At 52.6% G+C, this 14902-nt stretch overlaps 1 long non-coding RNA gene across 1 annotated transcript; it reads right to left on the reverse strand.

Moving 5' to 3' along the window:
- Positions 1-2956: 2956 nt before the first annotated feature.
- On the reverse strand, positions 2957-7950 carry LOC142476712 (uncharacterized). The gene is made up of 4 exons (XR_012791929.1): positions 7844-7950; positions 5746-5804; positions 5417-5526; positions 2957-3352 (listed from the first exon to the last, which is right to left on the reverse strand). It is a non-coding gene; the product is annotated as an uncharacterized LOC142476712 (long non-coding RNA).
- Positions 7951-14902: the final 6952 nt, after the last annotated feature.

Below are 14902 nucleotides of genomic sequence, written 5' to 3' on the forward strand. Positions count from 1 at the left end.
GTTCATGGCAGAGCTTGGGAGCGGCTTGAGGACCGGGAAGATGGTAAGTGAGGAAGGGCTGAGACTCAGGTCTGGGAACTGGTTTCTAGGCGGTGCAGAGCCATTGTTCTCCCAGGCACCTACCCAGCGGGAGGTATGGGGCTGGCCAAGGGAACCGTTGCCGGGACTCAGTTCCGTAGGCATGATTTCCCATTGTCAGTCCCGTAGCCAGGATTCCCATTGGCCAGTTCAAATTTCCCACTCGCCAGCAGCTGATCTTCAATGGGCAGTCCAGAGTGCCTAAGCCGGCCCCCTCCTGTTGCAGACAGACAAGCCCTAGTCTTCCGATTGGCTGCAACATCATGATCCGTGTTCAGATTGGTCGGTGGCCTCTGCTCCATGAAAAATATAGGAGACCAAGGGCTATGTAAGGAGCGCGGCCGATCAGAGTACCAGAGCGAGTTGAGTGTTCGGGGATACTCTTGGAATGTGAGACGGAGGCTGTGACTTCACAACTGGCGGCTATTTGAAAGTGCTATTGGAAGAATAGCACCGAGAAGCCGGAGAAGCTGTTCAGGGCAAGCCTACAGAAGCCAGCACTTAGTTGCGGCTAGATTCTTCCCCCTCAGGCCCCAGTTGGTGAGTGTTACATTGCGATTGTGTATTTCGTGTGTTTGTTGGCTTGCCAAAATAAACTTTTGTTTATTCAACTATTGTGTTCTGTCTGGTGATGGTGATCCCGGGGGTAAGGGTGTTAAAGGTCCTGGTCTCCCGTTACACAATGTATAGTCGCTTCAACATCTTGAAAGCAGGGAAATACAAAATGCAGACTGACACTTTAATTAAGACATCTTAGTACATCATATATCATCAAATCCTAAACCAAAGGGCCGTAGAGGGACTTGTCCCAAGAGGTCACCTTCCCTTATTTTTGTGTTGTTTTAGTTTTAATGATCTGTGCTAAACGCTCTGGGTTTTAATTGGCGGCTTGTCTAGAAAGCCCTCATATCATAATTGTATATGTATTTAATCCCTAAATTTCCACGTTTAGAATCCATGGGAGCCACACTTTCTGGAATTTAGGGCAGGCGTCGTTCAGGAGACTGGTCAGTTTCTCCGTACGACAGATAAACCAGACTTTATTTTTGATCTTGGATATGGAGGGCCGCACATTTTGCTGCCAGACCACAGCGATTTCACATCTGGTGGCTGTTGAGATGTGGGACACCAGTTTAATCTCAGACCGAGACAGGTCCTGGTGGGGTCTGTTTAAGAGATGTTGCCAAGGATCTAAGGGGATATCCCTATTTGGAATCCTCTGCACCCACGAGATCACTTCTCTCCATAGAGCCGAGATCTCAGGACATGACCACCACATATGGATAAATGAGGCCTGGCCTGGGCAGACCGGGGGGTAACCTGGTATGAACTTGGACAATTTTAGTGGGGTTAGGTACCAACGCATCAGTACCTTGTAAGCGGTTTCTTTTATTGTGGAGCATTTGGCCGCTGCCTCTAGGACCTCTTCCCAGTCCTCCTCCCCCAAGTCCTGTTCGCATTGTAACATATATTTAAAAAAATTGGAGCTAGGGGTGTAGAATTAGTTAAGAGGCTGTAAAGCTGGGATATAAGTCAGGGGGTGCCCTTATTGTCCAGGCACATGGTTTCAAATTGTTTTAAGGGTTTGGAGGGGGCCCGATTTGGAATAGCATGTTTTTAGTTGAAGATAGTGGAGAAATTCTGTTAGGAAGGTTTTTCTCTTTCTGAAAATACTCAAAAGGTTTAGGTTTTAGGTCTGGACCCAGGTCCTTGAGTCTAAGAATACCCGCCATGACCCAAGTTTCACAGTTTTAATATGCGTTTGAAGAACATACACATTGTGTTCCATTTGAAATGCCAATATTACATAAAGAATAGTTTATATCGGTCTCCTTTGTGTAATTTCCCTTGGACGTCTCCTCTTCTAGCAGACGACCAGTGCAGATTATTTGCCATAGATTTGGGAATTGCCTTTATTATTAGGGAATATGTGAGTAGAACTCATATCATCAATCCACATCCTGGGTCTTGATAAGGCTTATTGTACTATATTGTGTCCGTTTTCTTCTACTTTCCAGGTTATTTCATGGTGCTCCCCTGATTTGGATGACGAAAGGCATGTGTGAAGAACTGGTGCAACAATTCTCCTAAGGGTTTGAGCAGCAACCACTATTCCACTTTTTATTTTTGTATTATTGTGCGCACTGTTCTATCACTATGAATGTGAAATATTGTTGTGTCACTTGTTTGCGATTGTCCCTTTATACTACACACTTTGTCATCATGCACAGGTCACTTTGATATTTGATTAGGTTCTCATTCTGAGGATTTATTCTATTTGGGTTAAGAGCTCCAGTTCTAACACCTAAAACCGGTAAGGTTGGGGCCGGTGCTGATGCAGGCAGACTGTACTCCCCCATCTCAGTAATGTATGTTGTAATATAAACGAGAGAGAGGCCTAGTCATTGAGGCTCTGATCTTTGGGGTGCTGGATCCCTGCTCGAAACCAAGTACTGTTAGGTTGTGATGTCACTTTATTCCGCTGCTTTACCAAACAGATTGCAAGCTCCTTGGCTGACTGTGCCTGTGACTTATACAGACGTCTGGTAGGAAGGTCAGAGAGATCTCATGTTCTACTGATCTATCATTATAATAATAATGACAAAGTTATTATATGGAGCACCATTGTACAGTGCAGCACAATCCTACAATGGGACGCTGAGAGTTTTATATACACGTGAATTGTTTTACCCTTTCTATGGGTCAGCATGAGGGGACACTCTGGAGTGGAAAACGGATATGAAACTGGAGCTCGTCTTGAGTTGGAGATCTCTTTCTTATGTGCATTGTACTATAATGTAATATATGTATTGTATACTAGTGTACATTCTGTACATTTCCATACACACAATGACAGAGATTGCAGTGGACACTTGGACATGTTAAACATTTTCTCACAGGGAAGTTGCATACAGACTAGAAAGAGAGAATGAGACATTGATCAGATACACGTCTATTCCTGAAGATTATCCCAAGCATATCTTGCCCGGTGTATTACAATACCCACAGCTCAGACATTGGAGGGTCACTGTCCAGTCCCCCCACCAGGTCACATGGCATCCCTTATCCACGGTGATATCACAACAGAAAAGATGACGTTACAATCACATCACAAAATTGTCTCTTGTGTTAACCCCTTTTGACCCAGATAATAAAGCACTCGGTGACGTCCATACACAGCTTTGATGCCGTCAGGTCAGTCTGCGGGGTCAGAGGTCAGCGGGAGGCATTTCCTGTGCTTGGAGAGTTTCTCAATGTTATCCATCCAGGAACACTAGAAATAGGGGAGACAGGTTCCGTCTGTTCAGGTGACCGTAATAAAGCAGCAGGCCCCACACCAACAGAACCCCTCCAACGCAGCACATTTCTGACCAAGTGAATGAATAATTACTGGTAGCAAACAGGAAGTGTTTCTAATTAGCTGCAGAAGAAAGATGTGGAGCATCTGTAACACAACATGACATCTACTGTACACTTCCCAGTTTTACGGAAATCAATATTGTGACAGCAGGGGCAGCAAGGTTAGGCCCGCTCGTTGCCCCTACTAGTCAAGATAGCGATCCAGGTACAGGGTCAAAATATCCATCTCAGAGCCACAAAATGGCCACCAGCCCCGTTAATAAGTTATCCCCAGTTATCTGTGCACAGCATTTATTATGTATCTATGGTTTGTGTGTATTACTATGTGACGCAGTGTGTGCTTGGGCCACTAGCAATGGTTGAGTGGCCGGCCTTTGTGTGGGGCCAGGTGCAGAGTCTCTGGATAATGATGAGGTGGGGAAAGGCGAGCCCTCCTGCTGGGAATTTACATACTCTAAAAGCGGAGCATTGTTCTCTCCCCAGCAGCCAGATGTCTGCTTTGCGGGATAGACCTGTAAAGTTGGGTCCTAGCCCTGTCGGCTCCATTCCTATTGGGCAGTTCCAGTTTCCCACCCCATGGGGCTGTTCTTCGGCACGGTCACAGCCCACCGCCCTGAGACTGAGCATCACAGTGGAGGACAGGTCTCTGCTGATTGGTCGGCACTCAATTCCCCATGTTTCCAGATGGAGGTTGTGTAACTATACAAACCGATGCTGATCAGGGCTTCACAGTGGTTCATGGTCGGTCTCGGTGTCAAGGGGCCAATCCGGAAAGTGAACTGTACGGTGCCAAACATCAACACTGTAAATAAGCATTCAATATAACAGTCCCCTCATTGTGCCCCTGTCTGTCACACCTCAACAAGGGACCAAAGTGCTCTTCAATGGTCCCAGTATCATGCGTGAGTAACATTAGGTGAGTCACATAAAGGGGTTTACTAAACAATCACTTGCTGATGTCCAATAACTGTCACGGTACAGTGTGACTGTGCCAAAACAAATACAATTCTAGTCTATACCCACTAGCATAGTAAAGTGCCACTACCCCGGTCCTCCGATGGGGTCACCCCACGAGTCTAGATCCTACATACTAGGGCACCCCACCCGTCAGCCGGACTATACCAGCTCAGAGAGCGGATTCTGGGGGTGGTGTGGGTCTGCACAAAGCCAGAAATCTCCACAACCCACAGAACACACAAAGTTATAAAAAATAACCCAACAATTTGCCTTACCGGGAGTCGAACCGGGGATCCAGACTACCTAAGACACACAGCTAAGGCTCAGGGACCCTGGCTGAGTGAATTACAGAAAGAAATAATGTTATAAAAATAATGTGGTAAGGTGTGTCCCACGGGATCACACCCAGAACCTTGGGATGCAACTCAAAATATTATTATGAAATAAAACTCCGGGACCAGGCGGTAAAATACACAGAGAAATCCCCTTCGGCACTTCTACCTATTCGGTATCTATTCAGTATCTGCACCGGTGATTACACTGATAACTTAGCCAGACAAAGGAGGGACCAAACTGAATGTAACCCTTTCACATCACAGTAAAGGATAAGATTGGCAGCTTTCCGCCATTTTCAGGTGTTCACTCAGAGGGTGGGGAGCAGCTGGTGCAGGTCCTGCTGTGCTCGCCGGTAGAATAACATTAAAGCTAAGCAATGGAAAACACAAGGAATTACCCTCCAGTTAGTTATTACTATGGGTTAGCATTCACGCTATAAAAAGGCAGACTGGCACAACGGCAAGGACAGTGCATTGGGACCACAGGAGATGTGCAGAGATTCTCAGCACCAGCATACAGAGCGACCTGTTTATATGCAAGGTTGGGGACCGCTTAGCCCTCTCTCAGTGACCGTGACATTAATGTGTTCCTAGCCCCCCTGCCAGTGAAAGGGTTAATGAGATCAGGTGGAAAGCTCAGAGAAGAGGGGGCCCTCACGTGTGCTGTGCTGGTCAGTCCCTCTTACCAGCACTTTGGTGACCTGGAGAACGGAGACTTGGTACTGGGTGAGAGCCTGCATGTTCAAGGTCAGTCTGTCCAGCTCAGCAAGCAGCTCCTGTGCGGCTTCCTCAAGATCTAGGGAGAGGATTTACCCGGTGTGACTGTACGTCCTGTAATTACCCAATGTGCAGTCAGTGTCACCGCATGTCACTATCTAGTGTCACAGTCAGTAGGCTGTCACCAGCACTGTACATGTATATAATGCATCCTATTGTCACATGGCATCACTCCAAAGGTTTCTGCTGACCTTTCACCCCAGTCCCCCTTGAACTTTCACCCCTGCTCCTTCCTGACCTTTCACAGCAGCCTGTGGGTCAGCAGCATCCATGCTCCAATTGCTATTTCTTCTCCTCCTGTATACAGCATATATAATATATAAGTGCAGGGTGTTACAGTGTATCCCTGTATATAGTATATAAGTGCAGGGTGTTACAGTGTATCCCTGTATATAGTGTTTAAGTGCAGGGTGTTACAGTGTATCCCTGTATATAAGTGCAGGGTGTTACAGTGTATCCCTGTATATAGTATATATAAGTGAAGGGTGTTACATTGTATCCCTGTATATAGTGTATATACGTGCAGGGTGTTACAGTGTATCCCTATATATAGCATATAAGTGCAGGGTGCTACAGTGTATCCCTGTATATAGTGTATATAAGTGCAGGGTGTTACAGTGTATCCCTAATATAGTGTATATAAGTGTAGGGTGTTACAGTGTATCCCTGTATATAGTGTATAAGTGCAGGGTGTTACAGTGTATCCCTGTATATAGTACATATGTGTATAGTGTATCCCTGTATATAGTACATATGTGTATAGTGTATCCCTGTATATAGAACATGTGTATAGTGTATCCCTGTATATTGCAGGGTGTTGCAGTGTAACCCTGTATCTAGTATATAAGTGCAGGGTGTTATAGTGTATCCCTGTATATAGTATATATAAGTGAAGGGTGTTACATTGTATCCCTGTATGTAGTGTATATACATGCAGGGTGTTACTGTGTATCCCTGTATATAAGTGCAGGGTGTTACTGTGTATCCCTGTATATAAATGCAGGGTGTTACAGTGTATCCCTGTATATAGTATATAAGTGCAGGGTGTTACAGTGTATCCCTGTATATAGTGTATATAAGTACAGGGTGTTACAATGTATCCCTAATATAGTGTATATAAGTGCAGGGCGTTACAGTGTATCCCTGTATATAGTGTATATAAGTACAGGGTGTTACAATGTATCCCTAATATAGTGTATATAAGTGCAGGGCGTTACAGTGTATCCCTGTATATGGTGTATATAATAATAATAATAATAATAATAATAATAATAATAATAATAATAGCATGTTTTTGTATAGCGCTGCTAGTTGTATGCAGCGCTTTACAGAAACATTTTGCAGGCACAGTCCCTGCCCCGTGGAGCTTACAATCTATGGTTTTGGTGCCTGAGGCACAGAGAGATAAAGTGACTTGCCCAAGGTCACAAAGAGCCGACACCGGGAATTGAACCAGGCTCCCCTGAAGCAATCTCAGTGTCACCCAGTGTCTTTTACTCACTGAGCCACTCCCTATCTATATAAGTACAGGGTGTTACAGTGTATCCCTGTATATAGTGTATATAGTGTATATAAGTGTAGGGTGTTACAGTGTATCCCTAATATAGTGTATATAAGTGCAGGGTGTTACAGTGTATCCCTAATATAGTGTATATAAGTGCAGGGTGTTACAGTGTATCCCTAATATAGAGTATATAAGTACAGGGTGTTACAGTGTATCCCTGTATATAGTGTATATAAGTGTAGGGTGTTACAGTGTATCCCTAATATAGTGTATATAAGTGCAGGGTGTTACAGTGTATCCCTGTACTTATATACTCTATATTAGGGATACACTGTAACACCCTGCACTTATATACACTATATTAGGGATACACTGTAACACCCTACACTTATATACACTATATACAGGGATACACTGTAACACCCTGTACTTATATAGATAGGGAGTGGCTCAGTGAGTAAAAGACACTGGGTGACACTGTGTATCCCTGTATATAGTGTATATAAGTGTAGGGTGTTACAGTGTATCCCTAATATAGTGTATATAAGTGCAGGGTGTTACAGTGTATCCCTAATATAGTGTATATAAGTGTAGGGTGTTACAGTGTATCCCTGTATATAGTGTATAAGTGCAGGGTGTTACAGTGTATCCCTGTATATAGTACATATGTGTATAGTGTATCCCTGTATATAGTACATATGTGTATAGTGTATCCCTGTATATAGAACATGTGTATAGTGTATCCCTGTATATTGAACATATGTGTATAGTGTATCCCTGTATATAGAACATATGTGTATAGTGTATAATGTATATTAGTTGATCAGGTCACCAGATGTCTCTGTGTTCCGGGTTTGATCTCGGCGCCTCCAGCCATCCAATCAGCTGAGAGCTGGGAGGGGCTTGGAGTCAGACACTTGCCTCCGATCTGTGCTAACCCTTTAGGGGAGGTGTTTGAAGACACCGGCGGCCATCTTTAATTTGGGCAGAAATCCCACAGATGGGAAAGTGTGTGTGTCTCATTGTGTTTGTGTGTGTCTCATTGTGTGTGTTTCTCATTGTGTGTGTTTCTCATTGTGTGTGTGTGTGTGTGTGTGTGTTATTATTTTGTGTGTGGTATTATTCTGCGTGTGATATTGTGTGATATTATACTGCATGTGTTATTATGTGATATAATTATGTGTGTGATAATATTCTGCATGTCATATTATTCTGCGTGTGATATTATTCTGCGTGTGATATTATTGTGTGATATTATTCTGCGTGTGATATTGTGTGATATTATTCTGTGTGTGATATTATTCTGCATGTGATATTGTGTGATATTATTCTGCGTGTGATATTATGTGATATAATTCTGTGTGTGATATTCTGCGTGTGATATTATTCTGCGTGTGATATTATGGGATATAATTCTGTGTGTGATATTATTCTGTGTGTGATATTGTGTGATATTCTGCGTGTGATATTATTCTGCGTGTGATATTGTGTGATATTATTCTGCGTGTGATATAATTCTGTGTGTGATATTGTGTGATATTATTCTGCATGTGATAACGTGTGATATTATTCTGTGTGTGATAATATTCTGCGTGTGAAATTATTCTGCGTGTGATATTGTGTGATATTATTCTGCGTGTGATATTGTGTGATATTATTCTGTGTGTGATATTATTTTGCGTATGATATTGTGTGATATTATTCTGCGTGTGATATTATTCTGCGTATGATATTGTGTGATATTATTCTGCGTGTGATATTATTCTGCGTATGTTGTGTGATATTATTCTGCGTGTGATATTATGTGATATTATTCTACGTGTGATATTATTCTGTGTGTGATATTATTCTGTGTATGATATTGTGTGATATTATTCTGCGTGTGATATTATGTGATATTATTCTGCGTGTGATATTATTCTGCGTGTGATATTGTGTGATATTATTCTGCGTGTGATATTATTCTGTGTGTGATTATTTTCCAGCTCTTTTGATCGTGTTAAACCTGTTAATATAACACCGTCCCGTCTGGGCAGAGCTGTCACACGTCACATGTCCTGCGGGTGCCTCTTCTCATTAATAATTCTCATTCATTTGTTACTAGCCTCTTATAAATTCCATCTCACTCAGCCCCCTCTATGGATATTAATGTATTTCTTTCATTGTGTCCAGAACAAAAATGTCATTTCAACCCCTTCACTACCAGAGGCGTTATTGTAAAGTAACAGATCTACCCCCTCCCCCCCCCCCCTCCTTATGAAACAGTTACAGTATCCAAATATCTCTCCTCTGTGAGACAAATCCACATTATTACAGGAGGCAGCCTGGGCACTGAGAGGGGAGACCCCCAGGCACTGAGAGGGGAGACCCCCAGGCACTGAGAGGGGAGACCCCCAGGCACTGAGAGGGGAGACCCCCGGGCACTGAGAGGGGAGACCCCCAGGCACTGAGAGGGGAGACCCCCAGGCACTGAGAGGGGAGACCCCCAGGCATTGAGAGGGAAGACGCCCAGGCACTGAGAGGGGAGTCCCCCAGGCACTGAGAGGGGAGACCCCCAGGCACTGAGAGGGGAGACCCCCGGGCACTGAGAGGGGAGACCCCCGGGCACTGAGAGGGGAGACCCCCAGGCACATAGAGGGGAGACCCCCAGGCATTGAGAGGGAAGACGCCCAGGCACTGAGAGGGGAGACCCCCAGGCACTGAGAGGGGAGACCCCCGGGCACTGAGAGGGGAGACCCCCAGGCACATAGAGGGGAGACCTTCGGACACTGAGTGGGGAGACCCCGGGCACTGAGAGGGGAGACCCCCGGGCACTGAGAGGGGAGACCCCCGGGCACTGAGAGGGGAGACCCCCGGGCACTGAGAGGGGAGACCCCCAGGCACATAGAGGGGAGACCCCCAGGCATTGAGAGCGAAGACCCCCAGGCACTGAGAGGGGAGACCCCCAGGCACTGAGAGGGGAGACCCCCAGGCACTGAGAGGGGAGACGCCCAGGCACTGAGAGGGGAGACCCCCAGGCACTGAGAGGGGAGACCCGGGCACTGAGTGGGGAGACCCCGGGCACTGAGAGGGGAGACGCCCTGGCACTGAGGAGACCCCGGGCACTGTGAGGGGAGACCCCGGGCACTGAGAGGGGAGAACCCTGGGCACCGAGAGGGGAGACCCCCAGGCACTGAGAGGGGAGACCCCCAGGCATTGAGAGGGGAGACCCCCAGGCATTGAGAGGGGAGACCCCCAGTCACTGAGAGGGGAGACCCCCAGGCACTGAGAGGGGAGACGCCCAGGCATTGAGAGGGGAGACCCCCAGGCATTGAGAGGGGAGACCCCCAGGCATTGAGAGGGGATACCCCCAGGCATTGAGAGGGGAGACCCAGGGCACTGAGAGGGGAGACCCCCAGGCACTGAGAGGGGAGACTCCCAGGCACTGAGAGGGGAGACCCCCGGGCACTGAGAGGGGAGACCCCCAGGCACTGAGAGGGGAGACCCCCAGGCACTGAAAGGGGAGACCTTCGGACACTGAGTGGGGAGACCCCCAGGCACTGAGAGGGGAGACCCCCAGGCACTGAGAGGGGAGACCTTCGGACACTGAGTGGGGAGACCCCGGGCACTGATAGGCGAGACCCAGGGCACTGAGAGGGGAGACCCCAGGCACTGAGAGGGGAGACCCCGGGCACCGAGAGGGGAGACCCCCGGGCACTGAGAGGGGAGACCCCAGGCACTGAGAGGGGAGACATCGAGGCACTGAGAGGGGAGACCCCCGGGCACTGAGAGGGGAGACCCCCAGGCACTGAGAGAGGAGACCCCCAGGCACTGAGAGGGGAGACCCCGGGCACTGAGAGGGAAGACCCCGGGCACTGAGAGGAGAGACGCCCAGGCACTGAGAGGGGAGACCCCGGGCACTGAGAGGGGAGACACAGGCACTGAGAGGGGAGATCCCCAGGCACTGAGAGGGGAGACCTTGCTTCCTAGGTGAGAGTAGAGGGTGGCCAAATGGGGTGTAACCCCTTTAATCCCATGCCAAATCCCCTCTCTCTTGACAGGGAGACCCCCAGGCACTGAGGGGAGACCCTGTGCACTGAGAGGGGAGACCCCGGGCACTGAGAGGGGAGACACAGGCACTGAGAGGGGAGACCCCGGCACTGAGAGGGAAGACTCCAGGCACTGAGAGGAGAGACGCCCAGGCACTGAGAGGGGAGACCCCGGGCACTGAGAGGGGAGACACAGGCACTGAGAGGGGAGATCCCCAGGCACTGAGAGGGGAGACCCCGGGCACTGAGAGGGGAGACACAGGCACTGAGAGGGGAGACCCCGGGCACTGAGAGATGAGACGCCCAGGCACTGAGAGGGGAGATCCCCAGGCACTGAGAGGGGAGACGCCCAGGCACTGAGAGGGAAGACCCCAGGCACTGAGGGGAGACCCCGGGCACTGAGAGGGGAGACCCCCGGGCACTGAGAGGGGAGACCCCCGGGCACTGAGAGGGGAGACATCGAGGCACTGAGAGGGGAGACCCCAGGCACTAAGAGGGGAGACCCCGGGCACTAAGAGGGGAGACCCCGGGCACTGAGAGGGGAGACATCGAGGCACTGAGAGGGGAGACCCCAGGCACTGAGAGGGGAGACCCCAGGCACTGAGAGGGGAGACCCCAGGCACTGAGAGGGGAGACCCCGGGCACTGAGGGGAGACCCCGAGCACGGAGAGGGGAGACCCCGAGCACTGAGAGGGGAGACCCGGGCTCTGAGAGGGGAGACCCCGGGCTCTGAGAGGGGAGACATCGAGGCACTGAGAGGGGAGACGCCCAGGCACTAAGAGGGGAGACCCAGGGCACTGAGAGGGGAGAACCCTGGGCACCGAGAGGGGAGACATCGAGGCACTGAGAGGGGAGACCCCGGGCACTGAGAGAGGAGACCCCGGGCACTGTGAGGGGAGACCCCGGGCACTGAGAGGGGAGACCCCCAGGCACTGAGAGGGGAGACGCCCAGGCACTAAGAGGGGAGACCCAGGGCACTGAGAGGGGAGAACCCCGGGCACTGAGAGGGGAGACCCCGGGCACTGAGAGGGGACACCCCGGGCACTGAGGGGAGACCCCGGGCACTGAGAGGGGAGACCCCGGGCACTGAGGGGAGACCCCGGGCACTGAGAGGGGAGACCCGGGCACTGAGAGGGGAGACCCCAGGCACTGAGAGGGGCGACATCGAGGCACTGAGAGGGGAGACCCCCAGGCACTGAGAGGGGAGACCCCGGGCACTGAGAGGGGAGACGCCCAGGCACTGAGAGGGGAGACGCCCAGGCACTGAGAGGGGAGACCCCAGGCACTGAGAGGGGAGACCCCGGGCACTGAGAGGGGAGACCCCAGGCACTGAGAGGGGAGACCCCGGGCACTGAGAGAGGAGACCCCGGGCACTGTGAGGGGAGACCCTGGGCACTGAGAGGGGAGACCCCGGGCACTGAGAGGGGAGATCCCCAGGCACTGAGAGGGGAGACCCCGGGCACTGAGAGGGGAGACACAGGCACTGAGAGGGGAGACCCCGGGCACTGAGAGAGGAGACGCCCAGGCACTGAGAGGGGAGATCCCCAGGCACTGAGAGGGGAGATCCCCAGACACTGAGATTGGAGACCCCGGGCACTGAGAGGGGAGACGCCCAGGCACTGAGAGGGGAGACCCCGGGCACTGAGAGGGGAGACGCCCAGGCACTGAGAGGGGAGATCCCCAGGCACTGAGAGGGGAGACGCCCAGGCACTGAGAGGGAAGACCCCAGGCACTGAGGGGAGACCCCGGGCACTGAGAGGGGAGACCCCCGGGCACTGAGAGGGGAGACATCGAGGCACTGAGAGGAGAGACCCCAGGCACTGAGAGGGGAGACCCCGGGCACTGAGAGGGGAGACCCCAGGCACTGAGAGGGGAGACGCCGGGCATTGAGAGAGGAGACCCCCGGGCACTGAGAGAGGAGACCCCGGGCACTGTGAGGGGGAGACCCATGGCACTGAGAGGGGAGACCCCGGGCACTGAGAGGGGAGACCCAGAGCACTGAGAGGGGAGACCCCGGGCACTGAGAGGGGAGACCCCGGGCACTGAGAGGGGGAGACCCCAGGCACTGAGAGGGGAGACCCCGGGCACCGAGAGGGGAGACCCGGGCTCTGAGAGGGGAGACCCCGGGCTCTGAGAGGGGAGACATCGAGGCACTGAGAGGGAGACGCCCAGGCACTAAGATGGGAGACCCAGGGCACTGAGAGGGGAGAACCCTGGGCACCGAGAGGGGAGACATCGAGGCACTGAGAGTGGAGACCCCGGGCACTGAGAGAGGAGACCCCGGGCACTGTGAGGGGAGACCCCGGGCACTGAGAGGGGAGACCCCCAGGCACTGAGAGGGGAGACGCCCAGGCACTAAGAGGGGAGACCCAGGGCACTGAGAGGGGAGAACCCCGGGCACTGAGAGGGGAGACCCCGGGCACTGAGAGGGGAGACCCCGGGCACTGAGGGGAGACCCCGGGCACTGAGAGGGGAGACCCCGGGCACTGAGGGGAGACCCCGGGCACTGAGAGGGGAGACCCGGGCACTGAGAGGGGAGGACCCCAGGCACTAAGAGGGGCGACATCGAGGCACTGAGAGGGGAGACCCCCCAGGCACTGAGAGGGGAGACCCCGGGCACTGAGAGGGGAGACGCCCAGGCACTGAGAGGGGAGACGCCCAGGCACTGAGAGGGGAGACCCCAGGCACTGAGAGGGGAGACCCCGGGCACTGAGAGGGGAGACCCCAGGCACTGAGAGGGGAGACCCCGGGCACTGAGAGAGGAGACCCCGGGCACTGTGAGGGGAGACCCTGGGCACTGAGAGGGGAGACCCCGGGCACTGAGAGGGGAGATCCCCAGGCACTGAGAGGGGAGACCCCGGGCACTGAGAGGGGAGACACAGGCACTGAGAGGGGAGACCCCGGGGCACTGAGAGAGGAGACGCCCAGGCCACTGAGAGGGGAGATCCCCAGGCACTGAGAAGGGAGATCCCCAGACACTGAGATTGGAGACCCCGGGCACTGAGAGGGGGAGACGCCCAGGCACTGAGAGGGGAGACCCCGGGCACTGAGAGGGGAGACGCCCAGGCACTGAGAGGGGAGATCCCCAGGCACTGAGAGGGGAGACGCCCAGGCACTGAGAGGGAAGACCCCAGGCACTGAGAGGGGAGACCCCCGGGCACTGAGAGGGGAGACATCGAGGCACTGAGAGGAGAGACCCCAGGCACTGAGAGGGGAGACCCCGGGCACTGAGAGGGGAGACCCCAGGCACTGAGAGGGGAGACGCCGGGCATTGAGAGAGGAGACCCCGGGCACTGAGAGAGGAGACCCCGGCACTGTGAGGGGAGACCCTTGGCACTGAGAGGGGAGACCCGGGCACTGAGAGGGGAGACCCCCGGGCACTGAGAGGGGAGACATCGAGGCACTGAGAGGAGAGACCCCAGGCACTGAGAGGGGAGACCCCGGGCACTGAGAGGGGAGACCCCAGGCACTGAGAGGGGAGACGCCGGGCATTGAGAGAGGAGACCCCGGGCACTGAGAGAGGAGACCCCGGGCACTGTGAGGGGAGACCCTTGGCACTGAGAGGGGAGACCCCGGGCACTGAGAGGGGAGACCCAGAGCACTGAGAGGGGAGACCCCGGGGGGCACTGAGAGGGGAGACCCCGGGCACTGAGAGGGGAGACCCCGGGCACCGAGAGGGGAGACCCCAGGCACTGAGAGGGGAGACCCCGGGCACCGAGAGGGGAGACCCCAGGCACTGAGAGGGGAGACCCAGGGCAACGAGAGGGGAGACCCTGGGCACCGAGAGGGGAGACCCCCGGGAACTGAGAGGGGAGACCCCCGGCACTGAGAGGGGAGACCCCCGGGCACTGAGAGGGGAGAAC

Source organism: Ascaphus truei, unplaced genomic scaffold (genome assembly GCF_040206685.1).
Source record: "Ascaphus truei isolate aAscTru1 unplaced genomic scaffold, aAscTru1.hap1 HAP1_SCAFFOLD_1651, whole genome shotgun sequence".
In the NCBI taxonomy this organism is placed as follows: Eukaryota; Metazoa; Chordata; class Amphibia; order Anura; family Ascaphidae; genus Ascaphus; species Ascaphus truei.